Raw genomic sequence first — 21187 nt, forward strand, 5'->3', positions numbered from 1 at the left:
TCCTACAAGCAAGCAATGTTGTGATACACAGAACTTTATTGGGATCATCTTCACATTATTCACAATAACTCATTCAACTTTCTTCTCCAACAAATAGCCTATCAGGCTTCTTAAACTACCAGACTTCTGTATCACCAACATGTTTTCCTATGGCTTAAAAATGGTGCTGTGCACAGCTATTTCCATCAAATCACCAATGCCAGAATCCTCTGGCCCTCAAAACTCCTAGTACCAAAGTGAATGCTCCCATATCCATTGCAACTGGCCTCGACATGTCCATTAAACTCACCATTCATTTCCCCCTGAAATAACCCAGATATCACAACCATCAACCTGTCCCAACTCTTTCTCTTCATTGCTTCTGCCAACCTGAGGGTTATATGTATGCCAAGGCTACAATATATTCAGTTATTTACCAACAATTATCTTAACAATTACAACACACTCACTTACTCACTCTGTTCATTTCTAACACTATGTCCATTTTTCCTGACACGAATAAACCAACCATGGCACTGTCAGCACTGCTAGAAAAAAGTGTACCTTCCAATATTCACACTAAGCATTCTCCCACCTTTACCTGTTCATCTTGTCTTCTGTTCAAAACACAAATGTACTCTCCTTCTAGTCAGTACTACTCCCAGTATCCCAGTAGTCACATCTATTGTACTCTTTCCTTCACATTTGTTATTCACAGTCTCCACCAAACCAACCTTCCCACAGTGCTTCAGGTCTAAGACCATGATAAAGTGGCCTCCCTTCCTGTAATTAAGCTACAACTTTCTACATGACATAACGTAGGCAGATGGGGATGCCCATATTTTACTGTGGCCTGTACCCCAGCTATGTTTTGCAACTTGTTTCTTTGTGCATCATCATAGGGGAGCTGGAGCAGACATTTTTAAGCTTCAGTGCCATTCCTGATGGCAATATATTTTACGGCATGCAAAAGAGGCAGTGACCTTATTCCAACACCAGGTCATAGGGGTAATACAGAAACATCACCTTTCTTATATAGTGCTCCTGAAGGGGACTTTGCACTAAGGTAGGATTAAAACATTTTTTGTGTTTTTTACAATCCCTGAGTCAACTTTGAGGTATTTTATATTTGAATTTAGACTGGGATGACAATACATGGGAATTTGATGTTGCTAGAACCCTGCAGTTTTTCATGTTTGAAAGGTTTACTTTGTATAAAACCATTTTAGAAAATGTAACTTTTTATTCAACATATTTCTGCCAATAACAGAGGACCACAAATGACCTATTAAAAAATGTATGTTTTTTTTCAATGGAAGATTATTTATGTAACCAACTGCCCTCACAAATTTCTAGCTTTATTCACAAGACGACGACTGACACATATTGCAGAAAGCCTTCTGATGTCTAAAAGCTTGTTTAAAAAATGTTTCCACTGCAAAATATTATTTTTTAAACTGTAAATTATTCAAGAAGTACTTATTATTCATTTTGTGCCTAGCTGTGGATTTTTCTAAATTAAGTTAGACGAGTTGTCTGATACTTTAAGGTATTCATTTTTGCAGACTCCATAGAAAAGACCCATCTATTTCATAAATGCAAACACAATAACTGCTAAATTATTTAACAATTTTTAGAGCTCAGTGTTCAGAAACTGGTGAAATATTCACTCTTGAGAAAGGCCGCAGATGTATTTGAAAAAGTTACAGTGAAAGCGAAAAAACCAGCTAGTCACTTGAAAAATCACAATGAGATGAGTAAACATAAAGTGAGGTCAAACAGAGTCTATCAAAAATGTTACTGTCAATCTTGCCTCTTTCTATCATTGCTACTATTTAAACCTTTGCTTTTATGAATGTTTTGTTTAAAATAAATATTCTTTTTAAATGCGGTAGGTGCCTATTTATAATGTTTGGTTATATATGGGTTTCTTGGCTCACTTCTTTTTCAGTTCTTATCTTTGATATTTCATATTTCAACATTATAAATGGTTAGAGGCAGAATTATAATAGTTTCCCTTTACATAAAGGAAGCATGTAATGTTACAGGTTTCACCGAAAGGAAGGCATACCAGCGGCCCTAAGGCAATTTAACAGTAAGGATTTTTAGCATGAAAAAAAGACTGACAAAGCAAAGGAACCTTAGTACTGCTATTTCTGAAGATGGCAAATTCAAAATTATGAATATGTGTAAAAATAACCCTTTTTAAATAACCAGAAATTGGTTTCACATTTTACCTTAAATTAGGAAAATATACTCCTCCTTAATGATCAAATTAAAGTCTGCCTGTGATAATCAAATTGATAATTTCAAATATCTGCCAAAAAGAATGTCTATTCACATTCTATAGGAATTCCATTGGTAAAACCTAAATTTAATATTTGCTTTCGCTGAGCATGTTTCATTAACTCACAGATTTTTTTTTTTCAAGTGCAAATATTACCTTTTCAAATCTGGAGGCAATATAAGATATGAGTGGTGAAGGAATTAGCAGGTATTTCTTGGTTCAATAGCTTGCATGGTCAACATCTGCATGGAGTTTGCTCATTCTCATTATGTCTTCTCTGGGTACGTTTTCTCTTATATACACATGATATGTTTGTTAGGGTTAAAGGAAACTGTTGACAGGCCTGATGTAATTGTATGCAGCTCCAAGGATAGGCTGGGGTAGTAACCAGAGTGCCTAATGTTACAATGGAAACAGCGGGATGAGAAATGAATGGATTACTGATTGAGTGAAAGCATGAGTATGTCCTGCAATGAACTGATTTCCCACCCAGGATTAGTTCATTCCTTGTTCATGAATCTGCAGGAGTAGCCTGAAGCTCTTGAGACGATGTAATGGTAAACATTTTGGTGAAGAGAAGTTGTTTCACTTGATATTAGAAACACCTCCTACTCACTATCTTTATATATGATACGCTACCATGGCTGTCCATTTGTCTGTCCAGGACTTTAAATCACCTGCAGCTCGCAAACCGTTTGACCTATTGACCTGAAATTTGGTATGCTATGTGACATCTGCTATCCACTTTCGGGGTGATGATTGACCTCCAAGGTTATTCCTCATTTTATTTTTAAACTAGCAAAATACCCGCGCTTCGCAGCGGAGAAGTAGTGTGTTAAAGAAGTAATGAAAAAGAAATGGAAACATTTTAATAATAATGTAACATGATTGACAATGTAATTGTGTTGTCATTGTCATGAGTGTTGCTGGCATATATATATATATATATATATATATATATATATATATATATATATATATATATATATATATATATATATATATTGTGGAGGATGGCTGACTGTTTATCCCGGCCAATACCCCCAAGCTGCCAGGTGGAGCTCTCCTTGCAGCATGGAGGTTCCCAGACGACCAGCAGGGCAAATGAGACACACAGGTTTACCGGCAATGTCAGTAAACATATACTCAGCCTCCCATTGGGTTTTAAAGACTTTATTTTCAGAATCAACTTTTCTCTTCGGCATCGTGTGGGCTAGCTTCGCAATAACTTGCAGCATCATAAGCTAGACTTGATTAACGCAGTAAGTGTTCGGCAAGGCAGCTGAAGCGCTGCATTATGGAATCTGTAGTTTATTGTGTTACCAGTGCTTCATATCCCCAGGCCATTAATAACAATAATATATAAAATGATCTTGCATATATATAATTACATGCCGGGCCGGATGTGGCCCGAGGGCCTTGAGTTTGACACATATGGACTAAATAGAACTTGAAAAGATATATTTTTTCGAATATGATCGCGCAATTCAGATCGAGTTGATGCACACTACATCGAGCCCGCATGCTATTGTGGTTTTGCCTGCGTGCCTCAATAAGTCACCCTCCCCTCGCTCTTACTTTTTTACCGTTCATCTAATGAATACACTGAGTATGGCTTTACCAAAACAATTATTAATGGCGAATCGATTATTCATAAAGCTTCAATTGGTGATCTGTTTTTCTGTGTTAACCTCATATTTTTTCATACTTCTTCTCAAACCAAAGGTGTGCGAGGGTAAAATGAATTGGGAAGCGCTGATCAATGTAATCGGTGTACCATGAAATCATGCATTGACAGAAGTTCCCCTTTCCTTGTATTGCAAAGTGTGATTAAATGCGTGATTTTTTAACGCGTTATGGAGCATATGCATCAAAGCTTCTCAGCTGTGCTTGTGCTAAGAAAAGGAAACATTTTAAAAATAACGTAACTCGATTGTCAATGTAACCTTTTGTAAGTAGTGCCTGGAGGATTCAGTGTGGAGAAACTGTAGAGACAGCGTGTATATTAACTTGTGGATTTTTCTGTATTTGGTGGCAGCATCACAAAGTCGCTTCCGTAACACTGCGTGCGTTAGCTGCGGAGCTCAGCTCAGAGCGAAATGAGGTGAATGGGAGGGGAGATGATGACGTGACTCCCCCACCTGCCTTAACTGTCAATTCCCCACAAACACAGTCTCTCGGAATTTGCATAAGCACAGCCCTTCACGTGCAATTTTAACTTAGTTACAAAGTGATTAAAACTCGCTTATATCCGCGTCCTCTCATTAAACTTGTATCCCGCATTACCCGTGGGCATGACAAACGCCAGCGGCAGCCTGTCTATGAACTTAATTTAAACTTTAGGATGACACCTTGCTTTGTTTCCAAAGTAGCAGCACTCATGAATATGGTTGTATATGTCACTCGCTCGCTTCTTATTGTTTGGCTGCCTTCTCAATTATATAATACATGTTTTCTTCAGCGCTTTTTTGAGCTCTTCCTGGTTTTTTTACACACTGCGTTGACAGTCAGTTCACTTCATTACGTGGGAGGCGTGATGATGTCACACGAAACTCCGCCCCCACGACTTTCGAGCTCAACTCTATTACAGTAAATGGAGAAAAATCGCTTCCAGTTATGACCATTACGCGTAGAATTTCTGAATGAAACCTGCCCAACTTTTGTAACAAAGCTGTAAGGAATGAGCCTTCCAAATTTCAGCCTTCTACCTACACGGGAGCTTGGAGAATTAGTGATGAGTGAGTGAGTGAGTGAGTGAGTGAGTGAGTGAGTCAGTCAGTCAGTCAGTCAGTCAGTCAGTCAGTCAGTGAGGGCTTTGCCTTTTATTAGTATGGATTATTTTATTGTAGAATCAACTTTACAGTGGCCAGCAGGGTGGCTGTGTGGTGCATGCGTATGGGCGTCATTGTCATCCCTACCACTTTCGCCATAACTTCCCCTACCTCTTCATATCTTAATTCATTCTTCAGGCAGATTGAGGACTTAAGTGCCAGCTTAAGTGAAAAATTAAGGAAAACGTAAAGTAATTGCAACAAAAACACTGACTTAATCAGTTTTAAAGCAAAAAGATGCCAACGAAAGAAGAGAAGGGTGGAGAAAAGAAGAACTGCTCAGGAAGCAGCAAGTGCATCAACCTCTGAGGAAATGAATGCTGAATGTACAGAGAAAGAGTATGAAAACTGTGAATGCTCAAGTCAAGTGTATTTACTGAACGTTATTGTGCAGTGTGCCGTTACTGGTCTCATTATAATTGGGCGTTGATTTTGCCATGAGAAACACTCCTAGCATACCTTAACTTACTTTTTGACTATTTTGACCAGGAATTATCTGGTTTTAAAATGAAAAAAAAATTAGGCAAATCATGTCCTGGCAGTATATGTATGTTGCTAAAACATTTGAATAATAAATCAGCTCATCAGGAAGAATTCAAAGTACTGAGTACAAAGTACAAAGTACTTAGAATAAAGCTTTGAAGAATCTTTAGCTTAGTCCTCATTCAAAAGAATGAATTTATTTGTCATTTATTTTAGTCCTTCTGTGACAACCTGTGCAATTAAAAAGCTATGATGTTTGGGAAGAGATAGCAAAACATTTGGAAAGATATTGGACTGTGCTGAAGTCATGACCTCAGAGGAACTGGTAAAGGAAATAAGAAAAGGAACTGAAGAAAATAGATTTGAACAATGAGAACAAATCCTATCATTGTCAAAGAAAGAGTACCAGTCAAAAAAAAAAATGAAAAACAAATCAGAGTAAAAAGAAATAACTTACCTTGGATAACTCACCAGGCATGTGCTTAGACTTTTTGTAACACAATCTTTGCTTATCTGTTATACAGTCAGACTCACACTAGATCATAAACCACTAACAGAGTAAAACCTTATGGGATATCACTGTTTACAGAGCATATTGCTTGATCCTAATCAGTAGGGCTTCAAAAGAGGCCATTCCATTGAGACAGCTCCACAAATTGTTGCCAAAATGTTACAGCTGGCTAGAGCTACCAAAATGCCATCCTTCCTCATCCTCCTTGATCTCTACTCTGCCTCTGACAAAGTTAACAATCAGATCTTCCTTGCCACCACCTTCTCAGCTATGTAGCTGAGTCAGAAACTGTTGGACCGAGAGACCAGGTATGCAGCAGTGGAGTGGGAGGCTTTTGCAATTAAATGGCTGATTAGTCAGCTGAGGTACTACCTCTTGAGACATGAGTTCATCCTGGTGAGTACTCAGCTGAGGTACTACCTCTTGAGACATGAGTTCATCCTGGTGACTGACCATGCACTTTTACAGTGGATGGTGTTACACAGGGATTCAAATCCATGAGTCACAAGGTGTTTTTTAGACCTACAGCCTTACAAGTTTTTGGTCATTTACCTGTCAAGATCTACTGCAGGCCAATGCTGATACCCTTTCCCAGTGCCATGACCTCACGGACAGGTATGCCCGACCTGATGGGTCTGGGCTGAGGGAGGGGTCGAGGCACACATGTGCGACTAGGAGCGAGCTGAGTAGACCAAGTAGAGGTAATTAACCACCAGGTCAGGGTCTAAACCTATTTCTGTTATCTCTGCAGACCAAATATGGGAAAACATGCCCGATTTAACGTCACTTACTGTTCCGGCACTTAGACTGATGTCACTTCCTGTTCCAGTGCCCAGACTGATGTCACTTCCTGTTCTGGTCAAATTACATCACTTCCGTTTCACAGCATATAAAACCTCCACCTTTCCAAACCAGTTCAGTTCAATCTGGGAACTCAACCAAAGAGCATCCTATTGTTTTCTTTAAACCTTTTGCAGCCAGGGACAATATATGGGTGGCTGCCCCAAACCTTTCCAGTTTGTTGAGACTCATTCTTTCACACAGTACAGTTAACCCTGTAACTCCTTTGAAAAGTACCACAAGATTTTAATGAACCCATAGAGAACAGAACCCTCTGTTTAGTGTCTTATCTGACTGACAGAACCTTTTTGGCAGGACTGAAAGTGAGGTTTGGTGAAACTAAATGTATAAATAGATGGTTAATGAAAATTAAGTTTAGTTTGAATTCATTCCCATAAAACATAATTGTCAAAATTCAAAATGTTTCTATTACCAATGTTATAAAGTTTGAGATAAAAGAAGAAAAAAAGACCTGATTGTATTATCTTTAAATAATAACGCTAAAAGATTGCATCTTGGCGTACAACTGATTAGCTCAGGTGCCTTACAACATCAAAAATCTGGATTACAATCATAACCCAGTCACTAACTCCATGGGCATTCTTCTGGTGCTCTTGTTTCTTCCCACATCCTAACGACATGCATGTCTGGTTAACTGGCCATTCTAAAGATGTCACATTAAGCAATATTTTGTCATGGGGCACATCAGATTTGTTAATCGCAGTTGCTGATCTCGTCACTAGACCATGTCAGATTACATCACTGTAAATCACAGCCCATCTCACATTTACCGACTGAGCAAGAGTCATTCTCGCAACTTTTTCTTACAGCCAATAGTGTGTTGCCTGATGGAATGGCACTTTATAAAGGGTTGACACCTGCAGCAACTTGAGCAACAATCTATGCCCTTTAATTCTTTTTGCCATTCTGTTATGGTATATAAAATACAAGGCATCAGACAAACAAGATTCTCCTCTGTTTGTGTAGTTCAAAATATGCCTGCTTCTTATGCTGCTTCACAACATTCTACGTATTGTAGTTTTGGGGTGTGAGTGTGTTTGTGTGTGTTTGCCCTCTGATGAACTTGCATCCTGTTCAAGTTTCATTCCTGCCTTGCTCCTTATGCTAGCTGGGATAGGCTCCAGCAAAGTCAGCAACCCATAACCCGTGATCCTGTTCAGGACTAAGCAGGTTAGAAAAATGACTGAATATTCTGATTATTTTGTACATGAGACTCTAAACAGGATCTAAAGAGGAACTTTTACATACTTTAATTAGATAGATAGATAGATAGATAGATAGATAGATAGATAGATAGATAGATAGATAGATAGATAGATAGATAGATAGATAGATACTTTATTAATCCCAAGGGGAAATTCACAAAATTACTTTTATTCTATGTTAATTAGTATTGCCTAATTTTATTTTCTTATATATTTTGTCTTTTTTCTCATTCTTCATCCTGTAAACAACTTTGTGCTACATCATTTGTATGAAAATGTGCTATATAAGTACAGTAAATGTTGTTGTTGTTTACACCTTTGTTTCTGATATTACTGGGACAGGCCCCAACTGCCTGTGACTCACTTCCTTGGAATAAACAGGTTCATAAATGCAGGAATAGTATATTGCTTTTATGGTAAAGAAACAAGGTCATTTTTAGAACCATTAATGTGAAAAATGCACTGGAAGTGTTCAACCTTCAATCTACTGACTATTTATGTGAGTGGTGCATTTCACAACATAATAATACAAAATGAAATATATTTCTAAGGTTATCCCACATTGTGACCTTTTTGAAATGTGAGGGTATTTAGAAAATTCTTGTTTCAAATAAAATATTTCCATTCCAAATATGACCTGTGTATTTTTAATGTGATATGTAGATTGTACATCACAAACATCAGAATGGATGATTCATGTACTTAATAATGAGATAATATTAACAGATTGGCCATAAAGAAAAGCCAAACAAATTCCGAGTAAATCATGGTAATTTCATATTGCATATAAAAGAAACAATATAAATCTTAAGGGTTCCATTAAGCCTGTACAGACTTCAGAAAACTGTTGAGTAGTTTAGAATACAGACATAAAATGTTCACATTCAGGGTATTTTACTGTGAATATGAGACATGCCTATATGGTTTGAACTGCTTTAAAATGCTTTAAATTTAAGACAGATGAATTTTACCTCAAAAAGAAGAATTATTCATACCAAAGTTTGTTCCAAAGAGCACAGACAAGAGGAGAATGCTCTGTGTGGAATGAGGTCATTAGTGGAATCTCTCAGGAGTCTGTTCTTGGACCACTGTTTTTTTTTCTGATTTTCTGGTTTATATTAAAGACATGGATTTCGGTATAGTTAGTAAACTTGAAAAATCTGCATATGATACTAAAAATGCGATCAGGACAGACACTAAGGAGGGAAAAAGCAATTTAAAATGACTCCTACATGCTCTAGAACTGAGCAAACACTAAGAAAATGCATTTTAATGTAGCAAAGTGCTACATGTGGGCAAAAGGAATCATAACTATAAAATTGGAGACACTGCCCTATGGGATGAAACCTTTAAAAAGGATTAACAGGTTCATGTTGACATAATAGTTTCATCATCTAAGCAATGTGCAGAATCCATTAAAAAGGCAAATAAAATGGTAGGTTATATTGTAAAAAGTATTGAATATACTGTAAATCAAAGAATGTTATACTCGGGTATATAATACACTAGTAAGACCTCTTCTGGAGTACTGTGTGGAGTTCTGGTCACAACAACTACAAGAAAGACATAGCAGCACTTGAAGCTGTCAAGCAAGCAGGTACATCCCAGGACTTAAACACATGTCATACTCTGACAGACTCAAAAAATTAATTTGTCTTGAGCAGAGGAGACTGTGTGGGGACCTAATCTAGGTCTTCAAAATTCTCTAAGACATTGATAAAGTAGATCCAGTAGAATTCTCAGAACTATGTGGTGAATCATGTACTCAAGGACACCAGTGGTGTCAAGAGGGAGTGCATTTTGGATTGAAGCTAGGAAGCCCTTCTTTATATAAAGAGTTGTGAGAATCTAGAATAAAGTACGAGGGCATGTAGTTGAAGAAGAAAACCTTGACAACCTTTAAGAAGTATCTGGATCAGATATTGCAATGGCCTTGCTATTAGCTAAATGAACAAGTTTGATGGATTGAATGGCCTCACCTTGTTTGTCAAATTTCTTATGTTCTAAAGAGTGTAGTATACCTTGATTTAAGAAATAATGTGTTTTAAGTCCACACCCCTAACTATTTAAATAAGTATTCACTGTCATTTTTTACTTTAATTTAGAGAGTACTAAAAATGTGAATTACAGTAATGGACCAAAGCAATTTCTGACTGAAAGTGTAAACATCTATTTTTAGCTCAATGTGTACATTACAAGACATTATGGTATACAGCCACACTGGGCCAATGTAGTCACCTATTAAACTACCAACACACATCTGTAGGATGTGAACCTGAGAACTTGAGGAAGACCCTGCATGTGCACAAGAAAAATGTGCAAACCACAAACAGACAGTGACAGTGTCCATTATGGTGTGAGAGAGCAATTATGCCCAAACATTTAGAAGGTTTTGAAAATAAAGTCTTCATTTTGGGGTGAACATCACAAAGCTAGTTTCCACATCAGCAATAGAAGCAAAGTCTTATTTATGAAAAACCACCTTCTATTTTATGGTGTCTTTTTGGCTTTTACTAAGCATTGTTATGATATGTACAATAACACTGTGTAATGTTATCCATTCCATTAGGAAAATGAAATGGCTTGTAGAATGACGGTCTTAATTAGTATGAGTAAATTCATGTCATTAGAACACTTCCAAGTCTTCACTCCAAGTTGTCAACTCCTTTCTCCAATAAGCTCAACATGTCTTCAGGGCATAATTAAATGTTCAGAAAAGAATATAAATATGGAAATAGTTCAAAGAAAATTCATCAGACGTTCCTGTGAAACTGCATCATATTTTAAATGGACAATGTTCAAAAGCAACAAATGTTCCACCATATGTAAGTTAGGCAAATCTCTTGGATTAATTAGGCATTGCCATTGTCATCATGTTCATATAACATTTATGACATCAAGAAATTTTTGCTAACAAATACCTGTATCTATATACTAAAATGCTGAGAGATGTAACTTCAATGCTGAACATGCCAACTTGCACTCAGTCAGAGCTGAAGGCAGCACCAATGTACTGCACCTTCTTCACCACCCTCTACAGTGCTTTACATTCTTGAGCCAAGCATAATTACAATATTTGAGAAAGACTTAATTGCCTTAGGATGACATGAAAAAACACAGGAATTTGCCTCCAACATTTTCAGACAACTGAAAATACAGTAACTATATTTTGTATGAAAATGGGCACTTTACCTCTGGATATTAAGGTTCGGCCAAGACTTGGAAAGTATGTAATTTGGGAATCTAAGCGATGCTTCTGTTCTGCTTTCTGGATAATGCTGAGCAATTAGTATTTTCAGATCATTTCTACCAGCATGGACTTGACTGCTTTGCAGTTCAACCTGCAACTCTGAGGTTATAGTCCCCTCCTGCAAAAAAGTATCATGTTCCCTAAAACTAAGGGGTGAGCAGCTTAAAGGTCTTCCTTCCATGACTGAAAAGGTGAATTACTGGATTGGCAGCAGATTCTGCAGACATTATCCTGGAGTGGTGCAGTAGTGAAGCAAAAAATAAGGCATTTCTTAAAACTTCCCATTTTCCAATTAGACTAAATTATACCAGCCCCCATTATCTTGTTCTGTTGGTGGCGACAGAAAGAATGAGATCACAAGTACAAGTGGACAAAGTGAGGTTCCATGGATTACCAATATTACACCGTCCCTTCCAATATTGGTCCATCTCAGCAGCCTCTAAAAACAGTCCAATTCAAAGCCTGTATGCCTTGCTTTTTTACAAGAGCAGTATATTCTCTTCTTTTCAAAAGAGATATGGCTGCTCACAAGGTTTTATTCCCGGCCTCTGCTCTTCTCGATTGCTTTACTGATTTAAGTACAAATCCTTCAACAGTGGGACAAATTAATTGTGCAGTTTGTGATCCTGATTGTGATTGATGTTTATTAACAGATAGATCATGGGAGAGCAGAGAGTATCCACACTCTAATATGGCAGCAGCACAATGAGAGCTTTGGAATTTTTTAAAACACTAAAACCCAGCCAGATACATTACCTTTTTAACTTATCATCTACTGTTTAATCTCACTTATTCCTGAGAACTACAACATGCAGTTGCAGCAGACACAAAGGATTGTGCAGACTGCGAATGGTCACAGAAAAATTTGTTTGCATACTTGTTTTGATCTAGAAATATAGCTGATCTGTAGAGAATAAAACTACTCATGATGCACAAATTGAGTATAGCTGTAGAAACCTCAAAAGATATTAATCAAAACCTGCCTAATACAGTTATAGAGTATTGTGAAACAAAAGCTATCCCATCAGCATAGAGCAGAAGGTAGGAAACAACAATGGACACTAGTCCATTGCAAGTAGCACGAGAAGCCTTTTTGGAGTCACTAGTCAATCTAAACTACTGCTGCTGGGATGTGAAAGGAAATTTTGGATGATATGGAGAAAAGAATGTAGACACATGCAGAACATGCAAAGGCCACAAAACTGGGTGAAGCATTCGAATGTAAGTGCCGCTCTTTAAATGAATACTGCCATTTTCATCATTTCATCTCTGGTTACAGCTAATCAAAATTCTATAGCGTAGCCAAACTGAGTGACTCATCCATATTGCTCTAGAGGATTGTCTGATACCACATATGTTACTCTTTTGCATATACTGTACATAAGAAACATGTGAAGAGCTGATTATTACTATTATTCTGTATTTACCAGACAGAATAAATATTGCTATACATCATTTACAGTAAGAATCTGACTATCCTTATAAACTATCAAGCTCTTATTTTTGTCCTCCCTGCTGTAATAACTGTCAGATAAAATTTGGTGTCAGCCTAATTATCCTAAAATAGCATATCTGAGGTGCAATGTAGAATGGTAGGCATTAGTGAACTTATCTGTACATTTTTCTGCACTTCACTTTATAAAAGTCAGAACTTTCAACCTTTCACAAACATTTTAATTCCTCCTTGACTTGACTTTTCAGTCCATCGTAATGGTATAATCATGTGAGTTCCAAGAGTTCTGGCCATTATCATTTCTCAAATGCTGACAGACTCATTGCATTCTGTGGAAGCGCCGAGTGTATGGGAATTCACCCACATGCTTTAATCCGTATTTCAAAACCATTCATTGCCTTGACAAATGTGCAAACTTACTGGCCCCAACAATTAAGACTAATGACTACCACAGTAGTTGAATTTAATGCTTACAAACACCCAAAAAGGATGCTTGCAGAGCAAATGTGTATTATAACAAGGAGGCAATTTAAACCTGCTATTTCAGTTGCAAACTAGGGAATCAGGGTGCTTGCAGAAATTCTCTGTTTTAGTATCCTACAATGAAAATTAGTCATTGCTAATAATTATTGCCGTTAGTTTCATATTTTATTTTAATTACATTCCAAAAATTGAAAAGCCCCACCTATCTTTAATGATGTACAGTCATGAATTAAAACTGCATTTTAACACTTTCTTGATAATGCAGCTTTTAAAAAAACATGCATTATGCATTCATTGCATTTATAGTATAAGTAACTACTGACCAGCAACAAGCCAAATGTTATTAGAATAACAACATGACAATGTTATTAATGTTTGCCCTGAATTGCAATATCTCCATTTTTCTGATTGAAAATATAGTAAGTATAATAGCTAGCCATTGTTCTAACCTTTTACTGCCTCAGCAGGGTTAACATTTTAAATAATCAACACAAATATGTATTTTGTGCATTGTTAAAAATACATTACATTTAAACACTTTTCAATACATTTATTAGCATTCTGAATTTTTAACACATTTGTAACAGTCAAAATAGCTACCATTCAAGATCACCTTGGAAGAATTCTTTTATTCAGAAATTTGAAAGATTTTCCATTCGTAAAAAAGAAAACCATACACTGCATGTAAATGCACCACACAATACTCAATTCAGATTTACATTCCGCAGACTACATGGCTGAACTTCATTTTGAGAACTCATAGTGCCCCCTTCTGGTTGTAAGTGATTCAATATTCAGTTAAAGTTATCCTTTTCTTTAAAGTTATGTGAAGTGTATATAATACAACTTAATACTGTAGAGTCAATTATTTTCATTTATTTATGCAGATATTTTGTAGCTCAAGAAGACCAATCTATTTACAAGGGACTATCATCTGTTTTCTGAACTATTTTTATTTATATCAAAAGGCACATTATTACTTTTAATGTAGAAGAGAATAAATTACATCTTATGGTGATTTACCTAATTATTCTCAAAAACAACTAATTTTTCAAAGTATAAACTGTGAAGAGCATTGTATCTGTTTGCTAAACATCAATGAATACGGATGATGCGTATTTTCACAAGCCTCATACCCACCTTGCCTTTTTTCAGTGATTTTGAGGGATTTTGTAAGTCATTTCTTTAAATCTGAAGATACCATGCAATTTAAAGTTATCAGAGTATTCATACAAAATTAAATTTATCCATACATCTCCAAAGCCATTAATCCAGCCTGAAGGTAAAATGGAACTAAAGCCTATGCCAAATACATTATGAGCAAGTCGAGAACCAGCTCAGAATGCGCATTCACATTGAAGCAATATGAATTAGCCAGTGAAGCTAAGCTTCACATCTACAGAATGGGGGAAACAAGGGGAATACCTGAAGGAAACTGTGCATGCATGCTAACCAGTGACCAGTTTGGGATTAACACCGAGTCTTCTGGAGCTGTAAGACAGCAATGCTACACCTCTGTTCATGTAATGTTTTACCCATTCATCCTCAAATCCACTAATTCAATTTAGGATTTCAGAAACCTATGTCAAGGCAAAAGCCAAACCTAAAGGGGACAACAGCCCATCCCAGAGCACATACATATACTATGCCAATTTAGCATCACCCATTACCCGGGGTACCAACAGAAAAACCTCACACTGACATGAGGAGAACATGCAAACTCTACACAGACTAAGACTAGGCTGGCATATGAAGCCATAGCTCTAGAAGTGTGAGGCAGCAATTGTGATCATTTAACAGCCCTTCAGCCCCATATCAAAGTATATATTTTTTTGTAAATTAAATATAAATATAATAATAAATATTTAAAGCAGCCTTGAAGAAAAAAGTATTCTAAACCTTTAACTTAACGGCTATTAAAATGAGAATTGCTAATACTTTGAGTATTACTAATTCTTAATGTTCTCTCTCTTTCTCTATGTACAGTATAGATACTCATATTCACAAACATAATATATGTGTGCATGCATGAGTGTGTGTATGTGTGTATATATATATATATATACATATACACACACATATATATATATATATATACCTAAAGAAATATGAATATAAATATTGTACTTTAGCCATTAGTATGCCAACCATTATAACTGGAATAAGTTCTTATTTATTAACATTATTTTTACTTTTACTTTTTATTGAGCACTCTACTTAATAAAAAAAAAAAGAAATGTTGGCTATATTTTCACCAGCATGTGTTTTCTGTGATTTAATAAGCAAATTTAAAATTATTTAGAATTAAAATTCATGAACACAAAACAACTTGCACCTGAAAATCACTGTTTGCCTGCCACAACAGGTCACCATCATGTTTGCATTTTCTGACACCTACGTTGCTATAGAAGTTTCTCTCCACCTCAGTTACAAGTACATTCAACCATAAAAGGCATTTTAACAGCCTCGCTTACAAACTGACAAACAGCTTCAGTTATAATGTTCATTATGCAACTGATTAACTTTAATAATGTGAAACAAGTCAACTAAATTAACTTAACAGTGTCCTCTCCAAAATCTTATCTTATACTCTGCAAACAAATCATGACAATAATTTACTTAATATTTTAAAGTGGTGAGAACCACTAAGAGTTATGAACTTCTTTCAGCTGAATCTGCCTGATTCAGCTCACAGTAAAATGCCTCCTCCTCACATCTGGTTTACATATTTGCAGTATCTTCTGTGAAAATCTTTTGGAGCTTGATAAATGTATTTTGTGCCCTATATTTTCTGAAAAGGAAGACCAGCTACTCCGCATATTGCTAAAAATAAATCAAATAACTTAATATATATCAAAAAGCTTACCTAGCGAATTTAATAAGCTGTTCAGATATTATTATGTATTCTAAACATTGGAAAATTCTAGTTATCTTCCATTACCAACATCAAAACAACTGAAACATTCTGAAAAAGGGTATCTTATACTAGAATTAGACAAAGATTACTGGTAACCTAAAACCAAACCAAATATAGCTATACTCTATTTTAATTAATTTCACTTTCAAAAAGCTGACTTTCTATTTCAGTAACTTAATAGTACTGTTAATTTTTTAAAACAATAGAATTCAGCCTTTGATATAAGTCATTTCAATTAAGAGGTGGTGCTTAGTCAACCACAGAGCAGAATTCTACTTGTAGACACTTCTTTTAAACAGACATCTACAGGACGTTGAGTAGAACACAATGACTAAACAGTGAAGACTGTCACTTTAATGCCACCAGATGTGCCTTTCACAATCTTCATATGCATGCAGTTTATATTTTTCATTTTCATTTACAGCAGGTTATTAATTAACCATGGCAATGTTGTACTATGTATAAAGGCAAAAGCATTAGCTATACACAGAATAAAAAGACAAAAAGCTATTTATTGCTGTCAATTTTATAGTACATGTTAGTACTGCAATTGGTGAAGAGAAGAGCAAGGAACGCAGGTATGATCTATCTATCTATCTATCTATCTATCTATCTATCTATCTATCTATCTATCTATCTATCTAATAATTACATTATTATTATTATTATTATTATTATTATTATTATTATTATTATTATTATTATAAAGTGGAGATCACATTTACTCGTCCGTTTGTGGGTCATGTCCACAGGCAGGCTATTAAATCAGGGGCTACACGTCTAAACAGGAGTAAACCTGTTCATTCTTCACGGTGCGCGCTTTCATTGCTTCACTGGCATCACCACAGTTAATGTCTTTTAGCGGTCCGAAGAAACAAACGCGCAATAACACCGTATTAGCAGGTAACAGCGTTGAACTCATATCATGATATTATGAATCCATTCATTTCTTTCAGTATATGCTCTTTGCATTAAGTATATCAATGAAGAGAAGACACTATGCATTTAGATACCTTACAAGCTAAAAGAATTCTTTCGACAAAAAAGTAAGATATTATTAAATCTAATGTTGCCTTATATCAACCAAAACAACATAATTTCTTCGTATAGTTTAGCAGATATAAAATTAGAATAGTTTGTCATTTCACACGTTTATTAGGCGGATAAAAAGAAGTAAATATTTTAATTAATCAAGCATCTTACCTATAGTGCCTAAAATGACAGCTGGCCTTAGAGACGATACCGTTTTGGTTGAGATACCTCCCACAAATGTAGGTTTGGTTAAAAAAAACTCGGGGTTCCCCTCTGCACTTTCTCTTAAGTCCAAAAATGCCGGCGATATTCCCGTGTTCCGACGCAGCTACAGTGAGTTGCTATGGGGTGTCCTCAGCCGTTAAAACAGTAGTCTGGACACAGTGCCGGGTGAGCTCTGAAGTGCACATGCATGCCTGAAGTGATGCTCTTGTGAAGATAATACACGAGGATTTCTTAAATATGTTTGCCCTCAGGCATCCGGGACAGTGCGCAGTTTCAGCACTGAGAAAGCCAGCGGCTCCAAAATAAGACTGACACCTTACAAACACACCATGCTCCTTGTCTGTGAGCTTGTGCTTTAAACCAGCGGCTGACTTAAAGATACATCGCCTCTCTCTCTCTCTCTTTCTCTCTCTCTCTCTGTTTCTCTCTCCCTCTCTCTCTCTCACTGACACACACAAACACACACACACACCACACTCCTGTGACTTTGTCAACTATCTAGTCCCGTGAGCCGAGGTGTCATCTCTGACTACGTCAAGAGCCGATGAAACGGTGCACAAGTGCACTGCAGTCAAACCGAACGAATAAGCAGTGGGATCGCATTTTCTGACTTGTCTGTCTTCTTTAAATGGCTTTGTTCTGACTTGTAGCACTGCATTTACATTGCTTTGTGAACATTACTAATTATACAAGAAACAGACAAATCATTTGTATTACTTTCTTTGCTCTGGCTTTTTAAAGGCAGAATCTCAGTTCACTATAAATGTTGCAAGATCACTTTCAGTATACAACTTTTAAATTTTTGTTGGCTGTAGCTATATTATTGAGAGTCACTTACATGTAAGTATGGAACCAATTAATACTTTTAATATTGCTTATAACAACTGGAGCATTTGTAGATGGATTGGTCGATGATCTTAGAGTGGGCCAGTGGTGGGGAATGAACTACACTCTTAGAAATGAAGGTGCCAGAGTGTTTCTTTAGAGTGATGCTATAGGGGTACTATATGAAGGTTCCAGAAAGAGCTTTTACTTCTTTAGATCCATAACAGGCTCCATACAGTAAATAACCATGAATAGATGGTAATTGATTTGTGAAATACAAGTGAGTCATGATTTTAAAGGATTCTTGCTGAAAACAATACCACAGATGAAGGTCCAGGGATTTTTAATTTGTTAGTGTCCTACCATACATTAAAGATTTAAGCTTTTATCTACATATTAAGAAGTTTTTCAAAGCACAAAGAACCAACTTCATGTGCAAAGAAGTCCTCCCAGAATGAAATGGTGCTCCGGGAACCACACAAACCAGTAAGGGAACATAAAGTGCCATTAGAGATCCATTCATTTTTAGGGTGCAACAATCTTGTGCTTTACGGTGCAGCACCTTAGTGGTTAGGCTTTTAAAGTATACAGTAAGTGTTTTACGAATCAAACATTTTGTATGATCATTTCTGTAATAAGTGTAATGTGCTACAGTCCAATTTATTAAAAACATATATATATTTATATATTTGTATATACTGAGTACATTTATATGTGAAACATTTAAAATATATTAATTCATTTTCTGATGTACTGCACATAGTTTTTAAATAGTAACATTAAGTGATGTTTGTTTTGTGTTTTTTTTATATTAAACACTATTGTAAAGGTACTGTTTTTGAGACAAAGTACACAAAAACACAATGATTGCAGTATTATATACTGTATATGTTTTGTATATACATTTATACATAGACCTACTGTATTTTATGATTGATAGATAGATAGATAGATAGATAGATAGATAGATAGATAGATAGTTTTTTATATATTACTGATGATGTATTCCAGTCAGGGGTGGACTTAGTGGGAAGGGGGTCCCTGGGTTTGAGCTGTTGTTGTCCCTCAACTCTCATGGGTGTTTTGAGGAAATTACAGAAAAACTAGCATGTAATGTCAAAAGTGTCTGAGTTGTGTAAACTTGAATAGGCACTATACTTGAACAGCAGGTAGTGCAGTATGGTAAAACACAAAAAAATGAAGAGAAAAAAATAAAAATAAATTAATAAACTAAATTTAAAAATTAAAGCACATCAGCAGGCCTAGTTTTTTGCCAGTTTGCAGACTCTCTTATCAACCACCAATAACCTTTGCCAGCTGTTCAGGAGAGATACATCCAACTCATATCCCTTCTTTGCCAAATGAGCTTTCCAAACCATGAGTAACTAGTCACCAGAGTCAGTTAATCCATAGATGGCCACCTAGGGTGCTGTCACTCAAGGGGCAGCGTCTATGAAACTCAAGGGGCAAGTGCTCTGAAATCACCCTTTAATCTTCCACCACAATATGGGATCTGAGGGGCATATTTTTGGTACCTCAAAGAGCGTGTGCGCCAGAAACCAAGTGGGGTCACTCTGAGCCTAAAAGTCTAATAGTTCTGAATGTGTGCTATGGACACTGATGAGCGCTGTTTATGAAACTCAAGCACCGCTAAGGATCTTTCCAAACTCTTCCCCCATGCTATGGACACCAAAGGGCACCATTTTTGTAACTCAAGGGATGTGCACTCCAGATACAGACTGGGACCCCACCGATCCCCAAGAGCTCCATATGGGGTTCAACCAGCATTGCTAGTCAACATTAACATTATCATTATGCCCAGGTATGTTTACCTATTTATAAGCTCTCTTTGAGTGCATCAAAGAACAATTTAATTTTCAAAAGGTATTTATCACTACTGTGTGAAGTTACAGGTAACAAAATGCAAATACCTGAGCGGTTTGTTGACACATTTTCATGATTTGTTACCCATTAGGTGTTTTAAACAATGGTTTTGCTGACCAGTACATCTCAACCTCAGCCTTCTGAACTATACCTTAAGTGCAGAGAAAGCTAGTGGCTCGTCAAAACAGCTGACATCACACCTCATGTGTGCCCTATATTTTGCTTTTAATGTCTGCCACTAGATCAGTTGCTGTGCATGTCTGGGCTCAGACATAATTACATCTAACATTAACAGACTGAAATTCTGTAAGGGATTGTCTATATCTGATATATATGTCACTGAGATCTGTGAATGGCAGTTTTGAAAGATGCCCAAAGCTCTTGTTACTCCACACATATTCAGAAGTGGGATCAGAGTTTACAATTTGCACAAAGTCATTTTTTATTCTCAACCATCACTAGAACTGGAATGTATTGTATAGTGCAGTCACTGTTAATTTTTGAAGAACTGTCATTAACATGACAAGCGCTTCACGTTCTGACAGCCTGTATTACATCTGTCCGGATGAAGCAAATCCCCTGTCAACAGCAGCAAGGCTGGTGAACTCAGGGACAACTGTGTGCATGCAATTAGCAGTGGACAAGTAATCTGATGGAAAACAGTAATGAGGTTAAAGAGTACACAATCATCTAGTCCAGAGACAAATATTGTATTGAAAAACAAAGTATAAATATGTTTTTGTTCAACCTGATGAATTTCAGGGCTAATGCAGCCTAAAGTGAACTGGTCCGCTGCCCAGATTAGCCCATGAAAAGTCTGGTTGTGATCACAGTGCATCAGAAGATTTATAGTCTAACTAGTTTTAAATGCTCAAATCTGTGACTTCCAGGAATAGGGTGGATTATGACCAAGAAAGACCGGTGACAACTTGAGAGACAGTGGACAGCACAGAGGGATGGC

At 36.5% G+C, this 21187-nt stretch overlaps 1 protein-coding gene across 1 annotated transcript in view; it reads right to left on the reverse strand.

Annotated features, from left to right (window-relative positions):
• The window catches only part of calcr (calcitonin receptor), a 401799-nt gene extending 383898 nt beyond the window's left edge, over nucleotides 1-17901 (reverse strand). Inside the window, exon 1 of the mRNA XM_039736983.1 lies at nucleotides 17464-17901. The gene's annotated coding sequence lies outside the window, so the exon portion shown is untranslated. The remainder of the gene's footprint in view (nucleotides 1-17463) is intronic.
• Nucleotides 17902-21187: the final 3286 nt, after the last annotated feature.

Source organism: Polypterus senegalus, chromosome 15 (assembly GCF_016835505.1).
Source record: "Polypterus senegalus isolate Bchr_013 chromosome 15, ASM1683550v1, whole genome shotgun sequence".
Classification (NCBI taxonomy): domain Eukaryota; kingdom Metazoa; phylum Chordata; class Cladistia; order Polypteriformes; family Polypteridae; genus Polypterus; species Polypterus senegalus.